General features: G+C 39.1%; 1 protein-coding gene across 2 annotated transcripts in view; it reads left to right on the top strand.

Annotated features, from left to right (window-relative positions):
* The first annotated feature begins 16,428 nt into the window (after positions 1–16,428).
* The window catches only part of RDX (radixin), an 85,344-nt gene continuing 84,426 nt past the window's right edge, over positions 16,429–17,346 (top strand). The window contains exon 1 of one of the 2 annotated variants that reach the window (XM_033120289.1): positions 16,429–16,580. The gene's annotated coding sequence lies outside the window, so the exon portion shown is untranslated. The remainder of the gene's footprint in view (positions 16,581–17,346) is intronic. The other variant, XM_033120286.1, reaches the window with a different exon arrangement.

Genomic DNA, 17,346 nt, shown 5'->3' with positions numbered 1-17,346 from the left:
AGTTTCACAAGAAAGAAATCCTCCAATTTCTGGCCTAAAGAGTATAATATAAGCTTGCTTCTCAGAATTCCAGGAAATCCCATTAATTATTATTATGACTTGAATTTGACACCCCTCAAATCTGCCTTTTTCAATGTGGTGGTGGCTCATCCCCATTTTCATCTGTGCCTAATGTTTCAGAGTTCAAAGCATCTCTGGTTCAATTTCTCCGGAGTGAATTTTTCTCCAGTTTCTGCAGAGGTAAAGAAAGGGTCCTAAGGTACAGGAGCAGATCTGGGTGTACTAACTGCGCCTTTCAACCAAACCTCCTGTTTCTAGCCCAACCCTATACCCCTGCATTCAAAGGTTGCTGAAGACTACATGCCTGAATCTTTCTGGAACTTAAGGGCAGTAATGATTTTACTTCTTATCTTATCCCCGTAGGCACTTAGGTGATTTTAGTGAGTTTTGAGGAGAAAAGAGAGAAGTCTTTTCTTTTGTTTAGTCTTTCATACTCAACCAAAATCCTTGTTATTTTTTTCCTGTACTTTACTTTTTAAAATTTCATCTTTAGTCTATCAAATATTTATTTTGGTATGTGAAGGGAGATGAGAATATAAGTTGAATCTCACTCTGTACTAAAGCTAGCCAAAGATTCATCATTTATTGAACAGCGTTCCTTCCCTCTTATTTATAACACATAAGGGAATAGAGTATACTTTGCTTTCAGAAATCAGAAATGGTATCAAATTTATTTAAATATTTTATTAAATGTTTTATTAAAAACATTTTCCCCCGTATTTTCCCCATATTAAAAAGTTTCCCCAGATGGGGAAACTAAGGTACAAAGCAGATAAGTTGCCAATAGTTAATTAGCTAGTAAGCAGCAAAGCTAGGATTCAAGTCCAATAACCTGATTCCAGAGCCAAATGTGTGCTTGACGTCTACGTAATCCAGTATCTAGAAACTCAGCTGTTTGATGTAATAGTATAGCCAGAGCTCCAGAATTTATTCAGGGGTTTTAAGCCTTTGCAGAAAAGAAGCTTAGAGTTGGAAAAACTAAAAACTGTCATAAAACATCCCTCTTATTTCATTGATGGTGAGCAGGACTGTATATATATGTGTGTGTTTGTTTTTAAGCTATACAACTATAGCAGTGAGACCCAGCAAGCCTGCTCCCATGAAGGGGGCAGGTCCCTGAATGACGAGTTACCTCAGAGAATCTAGTGAAAATCAGTGTTAACGGTAACTGAACTGTAACGTGTTTGGGATCAAAATATGTCATTCTGTGCACAGAAGCTGAGCTAAGAACTGGAGACCATCCTCAAATAGGAAACTGGATTTTCCAAATGAGGGTGTGTGTTTTCAAACAGGAAAAGAGAAGGTGCCTGCTTCTCATCATTTGAGGAAGACAAGCTTTAGGGGACAGTGGCCACCCAAGCTACATGAGACAAGCCCAGATGTTGGCTTACAGTAAAATGAACAAACTATATTATGTTACACCCAAACAGTAAATCCAGTCCTAATAACACACTTGAGACAAACCAACCAAGCAGAAAGGCAGGCATTAGAGCAAAAGTAGAATCTCCATAGGCCAGAGGCATAAAGACTAACTGGAGTGCCAGTGATGAATATGAATGCCTAAAGGTCAGGAGCAGAATCCTTGTAGATCAAAGAGGGAAATGTTTTTGCTACTTAGAAGAACAGAGAAATAAAACTGAGCCAAAAGAGTCAGGGGACTATATTAAGGAATATCAGTTGAGCTCCAATCTGGAACTAACAATCTGAGGGCTGATCCCAGAGAACAGACACAGAAGCACGTTCCAGAAGGAGTGAAAAATCCAGACTGAGATTCCACCAGAGATCATTTGTTCCAAAATAATGTTGGGCCAGAAATCCGAGGAGCTCAGTCTAACCTACACCCTATCGGGCCAGACAGTGTGGAGGCCAGGAAAAAGAATTGGAGCTGGGTATACTCCACAAACTCTGCCAATCTAACCAGGCTATAGCTGGACCTCAGTGAGATTAGGATAAAAAATCTGGGTTTTGTAAACCTATCAATTTCTCCTCTCTCATATTTGCTTTCTTTTCCTTTTGTTTTTAGGTTTGTTTTTTTTGTTTGTTTGTTTTGTTTTGTTTTTTTAAATTCCAACCAAGTGCCAGCTGAACCAAGAGGAAAGCTGATTTCCCACACCTAATCTGGATAAATAATGGAAATGCTCCAGAGGCGGTGGCAGTAGAGTCAGGCAATCAGGAGAAGAGAAAAGTGAGGAAGTAGAATGGGGAAGAGTTCTGAACAGCAGGACATACCAATACCTTCCTTCCTAGGGAATTTCACCTTTACTTAGTGCTTTACCCTGGTTTCTGCTTGCACAGTGGCCTCGGATGTAAGGTGAAACAGGCCTTGGGACTTCCCATTGTCAGGACAGGAAGAACTAACGAAGGATTGCCTCTGTGGAATTGTGGAATGTTTATTATCCTAAAGAAAAGCATTTGTCTTCTCTCACAGGGAAATCGTCATCTTATCTTAGACTGACCCCTAAAATAAATAGTCTTTAGTGCCTTTATTTAATTTTTTCCAGCTTTATGGAGATGTAATTGACATACAACATTGTGTAAGTTTAAGGTGTGCAATGTGATGATTTGACATATGTATATGTTGCAAAATGATTAACACAATAAGATTAGTGCCTTTAATATAAGGAAAAACCAGAAGCAAAGAAAGATTAAGAGACCTGTCTGTGGGCATCCATCCAGGGGCAGTGGCTAAGTTCAAAAGCAACCTCCACAATTGCGCAGGTTGTTAACATGAACATGAAATTAAATCCTCTTACCTGATTACAACCCAGGTTCCTGCCCTGTCCTTTCCCTCTCCTCCCTTCCCAGGGAATGGGATTTTGGAGGCTATATTCTTGAATAGAGTATCAGGGCTCAATCTCAGAGATGGGAAATGGGACTCAGACAAATATTGCTGCGGACTCGTAAGTGTGTTTAAGAGCATTGAGGAAGCCAGAAAAAGTGGATGTAATACCCCTTGCCTTCCAGTTTACTCTGTCTTTCTCACAGAGTACCTGGATACTCTGGTGGGGCACACAGCTGCTTTCACAATTCTGAAATTTCCCAGATATTGAGGGACTTTAAAAAAAGGTCTATTCTTAGTTTTTTAAAAAATACATGCCTCTCCTCTCTCCTTTGTGTGAAGATTTTATACGTTGTTTTTCTTTAATCTCTTCTGTACAATCCAAGCAAATAAAGTATGACATTAACAAAAATTCATTATTTTTCTGTTACTCATACATAAATAGTTTATAATCCTACTTCCTGTCTCTTCTTTATGTTCTATTTTAATACTCACTTTTCAAAATAGCTTTGTTCCAAAGTGAATTTAGGAACTCATGTTTTTGTCTTCTTATTTTTATTGTTCTTCTTTGCAGCCTAGTCTATAATATCCTCATGCACCCAAACCAAAACACCATTATAAGTTTATATAGGGTAGTTTCTGAGCTGATGTTATTATTGTTTTATAAACCTACATTTACAGATGTGTAAAAACGCAGTTTCACAGGTTTAGAGTCTAAGTGATAAAACAGTTCCTATTCCTAAAAAGGGTAGAACTGGAGGATTTTGTGATTAAAATGCAAAAAGAAATTTCAGCAAAAGAATTTTATTATTCTGGTACTATGAAGTTAAATAGCGGAAAGAAGACCAAAGGACAGACACAGTGAAATCTTCATCTTTAGAAGATCAAAGCCAGCATAGGAATTCTATGAGAATTTATTCCTGAGTGAAATCAGGTCCTTTTTTGCTTTAAGTTTACATAATTTTGTAACACTATCACTAATTCTGTGTGGAGTTTGTTATCTCATATTTTGCCAAATATGATTTCTTTTATATAATAAAAAATTCTTATTTTAGTGAAATTAAAAATGATTCATTGCCAAATCAAAGAATGGATAAGATGTCTCTACCCAAGATAAATGTATCTGATTTTATAATTTTTCCTAAGGCAATATGGTTTTACTCAATTCTTCTATTTACAAGTAGTGGAAGTTTACCAATCACATGTGAACTTTGCAAATTTTATCAAATGTATGTTTATTAAACAAATGAATTGTTGTTTTAGACAAGTAGCGAGAGGATTTTTAAGCCTCAGGCTTTTGATAAATGGCAAAAGCCCACATAACTGCTGAGGACCAATCTGACAGGAATTGGCAATGATAACAAACAGAACAATGAAGGTCCATTATCTTAGAGTTCACAGAAGAATGGCTTGGCACCTAGTCAGATGTATAATCAGTCTATTTTAGTGTTTATCACTATCACACAAACCAATGGATTTTTCCAAACAACAGTAAATTAGGTGTGGCTCTTTACTTTTTTTAAAAAAAAGAGGATTTCCTGACAATCTGTCTAGAAGTTATGATAATATCTTTGTATATTTTCATAAAATGGTACATTATGCACCTATGATAAGAAACAATGGGTCTTTGGTATCAGCTTTTTGATTCTGGGTGTTTGAGGAATTTTATTTTCAATGGTTCTCTCTTCACTTTGTTGGTCTGTATATGAAGGCTGACTTTACTGTAGTCCAATTCCCTTAAAATGTGAGCTTTGTCATGCCCCATTACAATAAATAAGGAGAGGCACTTTGCTTATCTGGCAGCCTGGCCGCTACTCAATCAAAGAGTAGAGCAGAGCAGAGACAGCACTGTTGCCCAAAAGTCAACTACAACATATAACTCAAGGGCTGTACACATATATGTCTTTGAAACCCAGTATCTGTATTTATTAGCACACTGCAGTAATTGCTGCTTAAATAACTTTCCTAGTTGTCACAATACCGGGAGTGCCAAAATAATGTATACAAGTGGACACTTTGGTCAACATTGCTCAAGCAGTAGTTTGCCATCATCAGAAGAGTCTGGATGCTGATGGTAACCACTTTGAGCACCTCTTGTAATTGCAGAAGTCAAACGTGACTTGTATTCATCTTTTATTATTGGTATAAAGTATTACAATTTAATACAGTTTTTTCGTTTCTTAAAATGTGCATATATTTTTTTGGCACCCTCTGTATATCAAAACTTAAATTTTAAATTGTCGGTTGTGAAAATAGTCCTCAACCTCAAATCACTTAAGGGTTTGTTTTTTATTGAAGCTACCATAAAAAAGTCAAATATTTGTTTTTTAATATTAATGAGAAAATTCTTCATTTTAATTCACTGGAGATACTATAAATCCACTGAAATTTTTACAAACAAAAATAAAACATGACTTACCCTTGTATGAATTTGGTGGAAATTTTAAAATGATGTTAAAATAATTGCTCAAACTTCAATTAATGCTCAAAATGTTCAAATATCCAAAATCCATTAACAAAAATTCTTAGCAAAATATGAATAAGAAGAAACTCCCTCAATTCCATAAAGGTAACTATGAAAAACTTAGAGCTAGCATCATACTTAATGGTAAAGACTGAATGCTTTCCTCTTAACATTAGGAATGAGGCAAGGATATCTACTTCTGTTTAAGATTGTATCGGAGGTCTTAGGTTGTAAACTAAAACAAGAAAAAGAAATAAAGGGTACACACATTGAAAAGAAAGAAGTAAAGCTGTCTTTATTTGCCGGCAACATGATGCCCAATAGAAAGTCCCATGAAATTACAAAAAAGCTACTAAAACTAATAATTGAGTTTATCAACGTTGCAGGACACAAGATCAATATATAAAAATCAATTATATTTCTACATACTAGTGAAGAACAATCTCAACTTTAAAATAGCAATATCATTTACAATAGCATCAAAAAATATAAAATATTTAGGGATAAATTTGATCAAACATGTTCAGATCTATGCATTGAAAACTATAAAACATTGCTGAGAGAAATTAGAAAAGACAAATTAGTGGAGACATGCAGCATGTTCACAAATTAGAAAACTTGGTGTTGTTAAAATGTCAATTCTTCCAAAATTGATCGATAGTTCAGTGAAATACCCATCAAAATCTTAACATTCTTTTTATCTGTAGTAATTCACAAATTGATTCTAAAATTCATATGAAAATGCAAAGTACCTGGAATAGTCAAACTTTAAAATTATATAAAATATTTTGCAATTTTCTCATTACTAATGCCCTGCAGCATGGCAGCATGCAAGCTATGGATGATTTCCTGAGTGTAAATTCTGGTCTTACTGATGATCAGTTTTGTTAATGTGTCCATTTGTTTCCTCATATAATTAAATTCCTCATAAAATTAAAAACAAACCAAAAAAATAGTACCTCCCATCTGGCTTTGTTGTAAAGATTCAATGAAAGAGTTCCTGTAAAGTTCTTAGCAGACTATCAGCCTAGAGCAGGTAGTTGCTATATGCTATTGTTTTTGTCGCTACAGATTCAGTTGTACAAGTATCTCATTATTGGACATAGAGTAACCAGGGGCTCACTGGCTTTGTCACTGAAAGGTTAATCCAAATTTAGAGTAATATGGCAGAGACTGCTGGATGTTCATTGTAGCAGACATCTCTTAGGTGCCACTTGAGATCTTTCAGACTCATCTGTCTCCAAGGCTTCAGACTCTTGTTTGGGCCCAGCTGCTGCTGCAGTCCCAGCTCTGCATATACTCTGACTTCATGCAAATGCCATGTGATGGTGACTCCCCTCGTGCCCATGTCACATGCCTATTGATGCTGAAGCAAGAGATGTCATGGGACCTGTTCAGTGCCCATGCAAATACCTGGAATTGCAAGGAAGTTAATGCCAGATATAGTGAATCTCAACCGATAGGAATCAGTGGTTGAATTTTTCCTCCTGTCTTGCCTGGACATACTGTTCTGAGATGCAGTCATTCACATTCCTCTTTGAGAACTGTCCTATAAAATCAAGCAGTCAGCTGTGCTTGATACCAAGTGATGGCCAGCTCAGTAAAGATCCTTTTATTTGTTCTCCTTGCTTCCCTACCACTCTTCTCACTCCTGCTTCCCTGGCTTTTTTATTTCCTGGTAAAGAAGCACATAAACTTTTGCCTCAGGCTCTGCTTTCTTGGGAACCTAGATTGTCTAAGACAGTGGCAGGTGGCAGAGTTAGAGAGAAGGGTGTGGGCTGGAAGACTCTCTAAGAGATAATATTAGTAGGATTTGGTCACTGATGGAAAGTGGAGGCTGAATGAGTTCAGGATTATTCTCAAGTTTGTAGGATGGATGTCTGGTTAGAAGATGGTTTCACAAATTGAGATGGAACGTATACAGTAGGAGGAAGTGGAGGAGGAAGGGGAAGGAAAAAAAGGAGGAGGTTTAGTGGAGGAGATAATGGGTTCAGTTGTGGGGATGCTGAGTTTGAGATATTCCTGGGCACCAAGTAGAGATGCTACGCAGGAGATGAATATATGAGCCTGGAGCTCGGGAAAGAGGCCTTAGCTAGAGCACTTTTCAAATGATTTTGTAATTTTCTGTTTGTGACATTGGTCCTCTCAGTAGACTGAGTTTGTTGGAGGACTCATTAATCTTGTGTTCCCAGCACCTAAATCAGGGACTGCAACACAGTCAGTGCTCAATAAATTTTGTTTGGTGATTGAGTGACAGATTAAATGAATGAATGAATGAATGAATGAATGAATGAACTGCAATCAGTCAAAAAAGGAACATATTCTTGTCATCTCAAATTGAAATCTCAATATATATTCCAGTGGAAACAGGATCACGAACAGTTTGGTTGCACGGTATCGTTGGTCTAGCTATATGATGTTCCAATAAACTCCTGCAGGCTAACCTCAGAATTGAACCACTCCTCAAAATCATTTCCACAGGAAATAAATAAAAAACACCTTTCACATTCCAAAGTAGTATGTACCATAGCTTTAGACCAAAAAGCCCTTCACTGATTGGGAATGTCATTCTTTTCTTTTTGCCCTGTAGAACTTACTGTAGTACCCTGCACATGCATCTTGGCAGCCATCATGTCTGCCATACAACTGAAAGCAGGTCAGAACATTGGGAGGTCACGACCTCAATGCTTCAGTGCCACCCTAGTCACTCACTTTTGGCATCAGGTCACAATGTCTAAAGGAGGAGTCTTGAGGAAAGGAACAGAGGCACAGCCCAATGACTTGAGAAAGACTCCAGAGACTAATAATAAGACTAGATCAAGGAGCCAAGTGAATTTGCAAAGGGCCTAGAGTTTGCCTCCTTGCTTCACAAATGGTTATCAGTTACAGCCAAGTTTTTCTCACTAACAGCCAACTGTGATTCACACAGTCCCTCCAACTTTTCTTATAACGTACAATCATTATACTTATATGCTAACTTCTTGAGTAAAAAAGCATTCATACATTCAGTTACTAACTTATTAAATCTCATATTTTGTAAGACAATTTATAACTCAAGTTGCTTTTGAATTGTTTTCCGTAATGATTGTTGTATCAGTCCGGGTTCTCTAGAGAAACAGAACCAAAAGGGTGTATATATATATATATATATATATATATATATATATATATATACACACACACACACACACACAGACACATATATATATGTATGAATATATATATGTATGTATGTATGTGTATATATATATACATATATGTATATGTGTATATATATATGGAGATTTATTATAGCAATTGGCTTATACAGTTATGGAAGCCCAGAAGTCCCACAGTCTGCACAGTATCATTGTGCAGATGGAAGCTGGAGAACCTGGAAGCTGGTGGTATAATTCAGTGTGAGTCTAAAGGCCTGAGAACCAGGGGGGCTGATGGTGTAACTCCCATTTTAAGGTCAAAAGCCTGAAAACCAGGGCACTGCAGTATATGTCCCAGAGTCTGAAAGCCCAAGATCCAGGAGGGCCGATGTCTGAGGGCAGGAGAAGATGGATGTCCCAGCTTAAAAAGAAAGAGAATTTGCCTTTCCCTTCCCTTTGTGTTCCATTTCGGCCCCCAATGGATTGGATGACTCACACACATGGGTGAAGGCAGATCTCTTCACTCAGTCTATTGAATCAAAAGCTAACCTCTTCCAGAAACACCCTCACAGACACACCCAGAAATATTTTTTTACCATCTGGGCATCCCATAAACCAGTCAAGTTGATATATAATATTAGCCATCACAGTTGTATTTTGAGAAATAAGTGGCAAAGTCACAAAATGAATAAGCCCACAACTTTGTCATTTTAATACAGTTGCTACGCCTAGATATTATAAACCATTAGTGTTACCAAAAACAATATTTGAGGAATATCAATGATTTTCTTTGCATTTATTAAATGTATTGAAACTCAGAATTGAGTACACCGAATAGAGAGCAGCATGTGGGTTGTAAATAACATTAAATTTGGAGTCAGGAAACCTAAATTTTAGTCTCACATTAATTTCTTGGGTGACTTCATTAATTCATTCCACAAATATTTATAGAATACCTTATAATGTTCTGGCTACCGTGCTAAGTGCTGAGCATAAGAGTAAAAAGAAATTGACATTGTCTCTACACTTGTAGTCTAATAGAGAGGACAAATGTTAGTAAAAAAAAAATCTAGTTGTTAATAATACAACTGCTATCGGCGCGGCTGGATGGCTCAGTTGGTTAGAGCGCAAGCTCTGAACAACAGGGTTGCCAGTTCCATTCCCACATGGGCCAGTGAACTGCACCCTCCACAACTAGATTGAAGACAACAAGCTGCCACTGAGCTTCCGGAGGGCGGCTGGATGGCTCAGTTGATTAGAGCAGGAGCTCTCAACAACAGGGTTGCTGGTTGAATTCCCTCATGGGATAGTGGGCTGCGCCCCCTGCAACTAAGATTGAAAACGGTGCCTGGACTTGGAGCTGAGCTGCGCCACCCATAACTAGATTGAAGGAAAACTACTTGGAGCTGATGGGCCCTGGAGAAACACACTATCCCCCAATAAAATAATTAAAAAAAAAATAATACAACTGCTGTTAAGTAGGATGCTGAGTATAGGCTTGATTATGATTGAGATTTAAAGAATGGTATTGAAAGGACGGTTAGGTGTCATCTAGGTGGGTAGGACAGAGGGAACTACCTGCGCCAAGTCTCAGTGGCCTGCATGGGCTAGAAGGCCTATTCTAGGAATAACAGACCAGAATGGCTTGAGCTTGAAGAAAAGTACAAACCAATGACCAGCAATAGGAAGGCAACAAATGGGTCTTGGGATTGTGGGGAGGAGATGAAAAGGAGATGAGAGATCATTGTATTTCAACAAATGAACTCTGGATTCAGTGATGAGAACTGATTTTAGGGGTCAGAAACTCACATGAGATGGCTGGCTAGGAGGCTATTGCTTGGAGTCTAGAAGAGATAACTGCTCTGACCTGCCTGGCTGTGAATGGTATGATATAAAAAAGTGGAGAGAAGCAAGAGGAGGTAAAAGTAATAGGATTAAGTAATAGGCTGGATAGGAAGAAGGTGAAGGAAAGCGAAGTGTTAAGAATGGCTCCTACGTTTCTAGCTGAGATAGGAACAATGGAAGCATACCAAATTGGAGCAAGACAGACTGCAGATCTTAATTCTGTTTCAGGAAAATAAGAGGCAACATTTTCTTTGAAGTCTTGTCCAGTTCTAAAATCGCATGTTTGCATATATAATTCAATCATTTTTGAAAATAAGGAGTAGCTTAATTAGAATAGAAATTCTCTATAGATTAATGCATTAGTTATCAATTGTTACATAAAAAGTTACCCCAAACCTTTGTGACTTAAAACAACAAATATTTATTATCTTACAGTTTCTGTGGATAAGGGATTCAGGAGCAGCTTAACTGGGTGGTTCTGGCTCAGGGTCTCTCAGGTGATGGCATTCAGGATGCTGGCAGGGCTACAGTCACCTGAAGGCTTGACTGCAGCTGGAAGGTTCATCTGCTTCCACAGTGGCTCACTCACATGGCGGTTAGCTGAAGGCCTCAGGTCCTCACTAGCTTCCGGCAATAGGCCTCCATTACTCACTATATGGGCCTCTCCATAGGCTGCTTGAGTGTCCTCATGACATGGCATCTGGCTTGCCCCAAAGCATGTGATCCCAGAGAGAATCAACAAGGAGAAAGGGGCTGTGCCTTTTATGATCTGGTCTCAGAAGTCACATAACATCAGTTCAACTTTATTCTATTTGTTAGAAACATGTTACTCTGTCCAGCCCACACTCCCGGGAGGGGAATTCCATCTCTTATAGGAAGGAGTATCAAATAAATTGTGGATATAGTTTAAAATTGCCACAGTAAAGTTTACATCCTCTACATTTGACATTTCATGAAGTGCTGGGCACCATTCCTCTATAGTAAATAACACTGTTGTATAGACTCAACTAAATTAAAATAAAACTAACGTGTTATAAATTAGAAAACAGCTGCCTAGGATGCTCAGCACTAAAGTCCAGGGTGAGTATTTATCATTTATATATACACGAGTATTTATATCTTTGTATTATTGAGTCATAAATGAGTGGATATTTGGGTTAAAAATTATGAAATATCATGGTAAGTGATTATCTATACATACATGCTTTCTGCATGTTATAAAATACATACTGAATTCTAGAAATTGCACATTGTTATGTATATGAATAAAATATTTTATATGTGAATTGGAGTCAGAGTTGAAGTATTTTAGAGCTTGAAGAAAGTTTACCGATCGTCTGTCTAATCCAGTTCTCTTAATAGATGAGAAAACTGAATCCATTAAAAAAAAAAAAGATTTTTCTAGAGCTCTCAGACAGTTAGTGGCAGAAAGCCACTGTTGATGGGATGGCCGTTTCACAATACTCTTGGAGAGGGGATTTAATGCTCTTTGAGGTCCTCTTCTAGTCCTGAAAATCTATGATGTCTGAAAACAATCTCTGGAAAAGGCAGAATAGGTGTAATGTACTGCCTCTTTTAACATTGTTTGCAAGTAAGTTACACACTAGTTCATTGGATCTTTCAAGGTCACTTAAGCAACTTGTTTGTAGAAATTGGGAATAAAGCCAGTTATAGATTCCCTCATTTAGACTCTTTCCACTCTGTTTATTACCTCTGAAATTTTACCTCTGAAATTTTATTGCTGTTTATCACAAACTAAATTGGTTTTATTATATAAACAAGAGAGGATTGGGTAATAACTTTTACCTTGTCTTTGTTGGAGAATAAAATGCTCATATCTGTGAACACATTACGAATTGTGTACTTATGTAATTTGATCTTATATAGGGAGAGAATAAAGGTAGAAATTGATCCGCGGTTCCTTGACTTTTAGTTTAGGTACATTAGCCATCAAACCTCTATTGACTGTACTGAAATTTTATAGCTTATATCAGCAATTACATTTGTATGGCTTACTAGGCATACAAAGCAAATGATAAGATAGTTTTACTTGTTTATTTTTACTAAGGGCTTTTATATTGGAGAACAAATTGTGAATATGTACTTAAATATGCAAGATAGTGTGAATAGTATGATATATCATTGTTTATAATAGAAATTTCTCTTTTGCATTTCTTTCAATGTAAAAGTTTTAAAAATAGTTGTGATTTTTCATTCTTAAAGCTTTTAAAAATAGTAAATCAAAATTTTTAAAGGAAAAATATTTTAGTATATTATGAGGCTTCAGATTAATATCTAACACAATAGTAAAATCCTTGGCTTAAACAAAACTATATTTTCCAAAGAAATAGTTGGAAATGAAAGGCCTATTTTATCATGTTATCTCTGTATATTCATTTATTTAACAATTATTTATTGGATGTCTCACTTGCCATAGTTCTTACAGTCTATATATTTCCAGTTACTGAATACACATTTGTTCCTAGATTGCCCGTAGACATTTAAAAGTTAGTATCTTCCTAACCTGCCTAATTCTCTTGGTCTCTCAGTTCTATTTCTTTTATACTCATTTATCTCGATGGTACTCGTTGGAAACCCTAAAATCATTTTCACATCTTTTGTCTTACTCCTCAAAGCTTTTTAAAGATTCTATGTATTTCCTTTTCTTCATCCATATAAACTCCCAAATTCAGTCCCTCACTCTAGTGCCTGGGCTTTATAGCAAAAGTCTATCCAAGGAATCCTGATGATCTCACCATCCACTTTCACTGTCACTGAACCTCTGTCCCAAGCAATCCACATGGTTACCAGTTACTAACATAAATCATATTATTCCTCTTCTTAACACTTCTTCTGGATTCCTATTTCTCCTCATGGAGGGAGGGCAAATTCTGAACTTCCCAAACAGATCTCAATTTACCTTTCTGAAACCTCTGGTTTTAAACACCTGTCTAAACGTCAACCCCATGTTGCTACTTGGTCTTCAAAGCTGATTGCCTTTTCCCTGGCTGCTCCCACCCCTTACCCCCCACCCCCATCTCTTTACTCTCCCCTCCTCTGTGGCCTTTTCTTTTCTAGGCAGAGTTAATTGCCTTCTTTTCTGTCTGCATCGACACCATGTCTATCTGTATTACAGCTCATATTGCACAGCATTGTTTGCTTTTCTCATTACTGAATTTAGAGGGCAGGGACCAAGTATTATTCAAACTAGCAAAGGGTTGGAATTCAATGTTTTTCCTAGATGGGAAAACTTCCATTTATAAACCATAATTGCAAAAATGAATTTTCATTTTCAAGAAAATCTTTTACATGTACTAGTGAGACAAATGCTTTGTAACAATCACTGGAATTCTAGAATTCAGAATTAGCCATCCTATTATGGTGGAGTAGAGTAAGATTGTAGCATAGAAGACTTCGTAACAGACTATAATAGATTGGTTTTGGACTTTCTTTTTAATGTATATTATGTGCTATATATAAATTTTTTTTTGTAACTACTGATATCATCAGTTTTTTTTCTGAAAAACAGTAGTTTCAGCAAATGTATGCGATTTTTTTTTTCCCCAGTAGAAATCTAAAATGTTGGAATTAAACCAAGACAGAAAATTTTCAATTAAGTGTCTAATTTTATTTAAAGGTACATATATTTGATGTAAGGAACAAGATCAAATAATGGTGTGTTTAGATTACATTTACAATCAATAGTAAATCTGCCCCTCTAACTATAAAATTCTGTCAACTCAGTTCATGATATTCTTCACAGAAGAGCCTCACGCTTAGGAAACAGTGGCTTTGCTTGGTTTTGTAATTGACAACCCATATTGTAGTAAAACTCAACTTAAATAAATAGTTTTATTTTATTTTTTTACACCACAAAATATAGAAAATACTGAAGAACAGAATAAAGGAAAAAATGCCCACAGAAACACTATTCAGAGACAAATCTGGGTTCCAATCTTTTCTTTTTCCTAGCACCTCATAGGTGTTTTTTTTTTTAAAAAAAAAAAAAAAACATAGATGTAATCATACTGCACTGGATAGTTTCATAATTTATTTTTCCACTTAATACTATAAGAAAACACTTGCCATGATACATTTACAATTGTTACCTAAAATGCTACAGGATAGACATAAAGACATTGAGTTTCCATATTTTTATTTTTGCATCCTATAAATAATACTGTGATGTAGAGTTTATGAAGAAAGCTTTTGCTGTTTCAGATTATTTCATTCAGAAAGAATCCCAGATAAAGGATAACGGGTTCCAAGAGTAAGAACATTTTTATTGGTTGAATCACAGGTTTTTTAAAACAGGTTGTTTCAGTTTACACTCCCACTCAAAATGCCTGCAAGTACTCTTTTATCTCATCGTCCTCGAATATTATTTTTTACTTAAATATTTATTAATATGATAGCCAACTAAAATGTTACAATTTTTGTTCTGTTTGCTGTTGCACAGTATGGAATAAAAATCAAGGCTCTGGAGTCAAATACAACTGGATTTGGTTGTAGCGCTGCCACTTCCCAGCTGTGTTACACTGAGCAAATTACTTAACTCCTTTGAGGTTCTCTTCACTCATTGTTGTGTTTTGTGTTTTTTTAGGTCATAATAATATTTGCACCAAGCACAGGTTTGTTGTAATTATTAAAAGAGATAGTCGTGTAAAAGGACGACAAACAACAGTGAATCCTTCATTTCCCCTTGCAAAAGTATGTTATTAACATATATTTTTGTTTAATTAGTGTACTAGCTAGGAATTTACAAAATACTTTGACTGTCTTTATACACGCAACTTGATGTGGAAGGCTGTACAATTACCTGGATAATTCTTCCACCCCAGGGAGGTCAGGGAGTAATCTTTTAGTTAAAAAAAAAAAAAAGCACACACCTAGTTTCCATCCTTGGGGAACTTGCAATCTAAAGGCTTTTGAATTTCACTTTTGGGGCTTTTAATTGCTCATAGAGGTCTCAAAAGGCAATGATGGAAGTTCACTGAAGAGCAAGCCTAGTGAAAGTGACCTGGGGAGAATTCCCGAAAATGCTACGGTCTCGAGGAAGGCAAATGCCAAGGAAGGAAGGATAGAAATTATTGTTCCTTAAAAGTTAAGTACACTCGCGAGGTTTTATTTGAACCAAAGTTTGTTTATAAAAGGTAAACTATATTGAGCATTGCAAACAGGGCAAGCTCGGCTAATCTAATTTTATGCACTTGCTGTTTGCATACTCATACCAAGTTTTGCTCTGTAAATCCCAGCAGAAAATACCGAGGAGAGGGAGCATGGTATAGATGACACAATACTGGCCAGAAGTCTATCTAGTCCCAGCACTAAAGTGAGTAGGCTAGAGTTAGACTATAATCAAATGTCTAACTTTCTCTAAATTTAGAATATTTAGGATTGGTTGCAACTTTTTCTTTTTAATCGACTCCTTCTAACTGACCAAGAATGTCGGTGATAATTAAAAAATGATCAAATATCTTTGCCTGAATAAAAATCTGCACTCTCGATTGGGGCCATATCCATCCAGGTTTTGCAGAAGTCTAAAAAAAATTGCCCCTGAAAAAGCAAGTTTTTCTAGTTGGGTAAAACCTGCCAAAATAATTTAAACGTTCTTCGTTGCAAATATGAATTCCTCTGAGATAAACCCCCTTCTCTCTCCTGATGCAAGATTTTCAAGCTGAACAGCCAAGTAACACGGTCGCTTTGGTTCTGGATTCCCTCTGGGAAGAATTCCTCCTTGGGGGCGATGTGTTTTCTGGCACCAGCGGGAGTTTCAAGTTTCCACTCGCCGGGGAGGCGGCGGGCGCACTCCGGACTTGGGGTTGGGCGGCTGCGCTTCCCCTAGCCCGCTTCATCAAGCCCAGTTCTCCCTGGAAGGACTCCCCCTTCCACGCACTCGCCTCAGTTCCTTCGGGGCTCCGGCGCCCGCAGCCCATTCCTCGCGCTGCGGGGACCCGGACGGCGACCCCCAGCGACGCCCCACGCGGCCGGCGACGGAGAGCCCGAGGGGCGGGGCGGGGCGCGAGCGGCTGTGGCGGCGGCAGCGTTGGCTCTCCGGCGGCCGCGCGAGGCCGGCTGGCCGGCAGGGGAGGCGGGGGGCGCAGGGCAGCCCCGCCTCTCCCCCGAGGAGCCGCCGGGCGGCCATATTGCGGAGCTGTCTGCGGTGGCGGCGGCGCCTCTCCTCTCTAGCGGCCCCGCGCTCCCACTGTCGCCTCTCCCTCGCAGCCGCGCCGCCCGGCGGCGCCGCACAGCGCCCCAGCCACACTCCGGGCGGGAGGACCCGCTAGCCGTTGGGGTAAGCCGCCGGCGCTCTCCCTTCCCCCATTCCCTCTCCCGGCTCTATCGGAGACGCTGAGGTGGCCGCGAGAAGTTGCGGGGCCCCGCGCTGCCCGGCGGCCGCGCTGCTAGGGCCTCCACGCGCTGGTGTTCGCGCCCCGCAGGCCGCGGCGCCGCCACCCTCACGGCCCTCACGGCCCGGCCGCTCCCCCGGGCCGGCGGGAGCCTCCAGGCCCAAACCGAGTCGTGACCCGGCTGAGGCCCGAATATGCCGCGGAGCGATTCTCCTCCCGGCGGGCGTGGGGTCCTCCTGAGGTGTCGGCCCGGGACCCCCCCACCCATCTCCCCGCCCCGGGGGACTGTCGCGTTCCCGCCGCCTGGGCGCGGCCGCGGGTTCGGCCTTGCGCGTTGCTTCAGGGTAGTTTGAAAATACAGATATTAAGCGTAGGTAGAATTATAATTTGCATTGTAGATTAGGAATTTATTAGAACTTGCTCAGCCTCCAGTTTGAAAGTAAGGGTGTTGAATTACTAGAGAGCGAGCGTTCTGCCCTAGTGGCACAGGGATGTTGCATTACGGGGTTTGGGGCGCGGAGCTACTCCTGGCACCCGCGAGCCGAGCTCGGGCCGCGGTTCCTGGCCGCCCGGCTCTACCTGCTGCTGCTGCTGCTGCTGCTGGCGCTGGCGGCGGCGGCGGCTTTGGAGCCTAACTTTTCGGGCCCTTGAGGCTATCCGATTTAGTATCTTAGACCCCACTAGAAAAGTTGGGTACATTACGTCCCCCTT

Source organism: Rhinolophus ferrumequinum, chromosome 11, assembly GCF_004115265.2.
Source record: "Rhinolophus ferrumequinum isolate MPI-CBG mRhiFer1 chromosome 11, mRhiFer1_v1.p, whole genome shotgun sequence".
Taxonomy (NCBI): domain Eukaryota; kingdom Metazoa; phylum Chordata; class Mammalia; order Chiroptera; family Rhinolophidae; genus Rhinolophus; species Rhinolophus ferrumequinum.
This window is presented reverse-complemented; position numbering and strand designations above follow the sequence as displayed.